Raw genomic sequence first — 2,140 nt, forward strand, 5'->3', positions numbered from 1 at the left:
TGGTACCCTGATAGTGTATGTATTTTGTAATCTCCAACCAGATCCACGGTGCGTATTGTATAGTATCGAACTTACCGCAGCTCCGGTGCCCGTTTGACTCCCTTAGCCGGCTATACTCCCTGGCCATACTATCTTATGGCAACGTATGATCTGCTTGGAGATTATGTATTTTGTCCCTAAAGCTAAGGGCACAACCCGCCGTACTGCAAATACGTGCTGTCTACGTGCCAAAACGTGGGCAATATTTTGGAATCCGTAAGTGGTATGTGCCGCCTCCGTACGAACGGAGAACGCAGACACGCCGTAGAACTTGACGTGCAGACAAAACTTTGTGTGCCATCGGGATGCGGATTCGCCCCCCGTACGTGCCAGTACGGGCGACGCGCCTGCCCTGTACAGCCTGAACGTTTTCAGAAATACGTGGCGGACGTGGCCTCCCCAAAAAACGTACGAACAAATTGCACGCACGACGGGTTGTGCCCTTAGCTTAACCTGTGCGTTACGGAGAGGACGACTTTGTGGACACGTAGTTCTGTGCGTATTTCGTCCGTTACCTGTGCGTTACGGAGAGGACGACCTTGTGCACGCGTAGTTCCTGTCTCCGCCCTGTCCAGTAGAACACCGCCATGTAGTGTAGTACCCTGATAGTGTACGTATTTCGTACGTTACCTGTGCGTTACGGAGAGGACGACCTTGTGCACGCGTAGTTCCTGTCTCCGCCCTGTCCAGTAGAACACCGCCATGTAGTGCAGCAGCGACACCAGCGAGTTTCCCAGCGTGCCCAGTAGCACCAGCTTGTACAGCTCCTGACCAATCACCGTGCCCGGGCATGACGTAGTCACCTCGTCAGACTGGATCACCTTCAACATCACGTAAAGGACACACAACATAGCATGAACGTTACCAAGTTGGTAAAATACATCATGAAAAATGAACTGCTATCTAACTCCAAGATTGGCCTCACCTGAATAACTCAGTCTACAAGGACACAATAAGTAGGTCGGGAAGGGGCTGTCGTCTTTTGTTGACTTTTGTTTGTTTGTTTGTTGTGATGTTTTGCCTAATTGTTGTAATTTTAATTTCTAGTAGGCATTTCTTTATGAATTAGACACCTATATCACAGTATTTTTGGTATCATATTTTCCAAAATTGAACAGACGGTTTGTCCGGCTGTGTGCAGAAAGTTTAAGATATGTTTAAATGTAAAGTTTCTTTGAAAATTGATTGTTTGTAAAAAGTGCAACTTTCAAAGATTCCTAATCGATTATGATCAACATCAGCAGATAAAAAAGGAAATTATAACTGTTACAGTTTTCACTTTTTAACAGCTTTTCTATAAACTACAAGTTGTATATTGTAAGATGGCTAATTGATATATAGGTAGCTATGAGCAGCTCGGCAATATACAACATTGGTACTGAAGCGATTTTGATTCGGATTAAAGTACATACCTAGAATAAAACCTTCCCTTAAAGAAAATGCAATATACGCAAACAAATCCTAGTACCTAGTACCATATTACCTCGGTGTAGAGTGAAAAGAGTAGAACCACGATATTGGTCAGTCTCAACACGAAGACCCTTCCGATGGTGACGTAGAGTTCGGTTTTGCGGCTGGAGTAGTGTTCAAAGCGTGGTAAAAACAGAACCAGAACGGGCACCAGAGAGTTGACGACCATGAAGACAATCGTGATACCAAATGTTTGGACAAAACTCTGCAGAGAAGCCGGCATGTGTGCGGCCAAAACGTCTAGTGTCTTCTCCTTGTACAAGATGGGGGCTAAAATCATGGCCGACCCACCTCCAATGAGGACCAACGTTAGAAACCAGGCGAAGAATCGTCGGATACAAATCTTGAGTTTGTCCTTGCGTGTACGATTTACAGTCTGTTCCTTACTCTTTGTGTCTGTGAGAAGGTCGCGGAAGGACCCGGCTATTGTCTGGTGTAAATTGTCCACGGCCTCAGGTGACGTCAGCGAATATTCCCATGACGTCATGAGAAGACGACTGAACGCACAGTGAGAGTCGTGGAGCAGACCGTGTCCAGAAGTGGCCGCGATGGCGCGAAGCACGAGAAACAGCGAACCGAAGTAGGTGAGGAAAATCATGAGGAGATAGGCAAGATCCAGGGGGTATGGGTC

The 2,140-nt window shown here is 46.4% G+C and overlaps 1 pseudogene; it reads right to left on the bottom strand.

Moving 5' to 3' along the window:
- LOC118412682 overlaps window positions 1-2,132 on the bottom strand; it is a 4,058-nt pseudogene extending 1,926 nt beyond the window's left edge.
- Window positions 2,133-2,140: the final 8 nt, after the last annotated feature.

This window comes from Branchiostoma floridae, chromosome 3 (assembly GCF_000003815.2).
Source record: "Branchiostoma floridae strain S238N-H82 chromosome 3, Bfl_VNyyK, whole genome shotgun sequence".
In the NCBI taxonomy this organism is placed as follows: Eukaryota; Metazoa; Chordata; class Leptocardii; order Amphioxiformes; family Branchiostomatidae; genus Branchiostoma; species Branchiostoma floridae.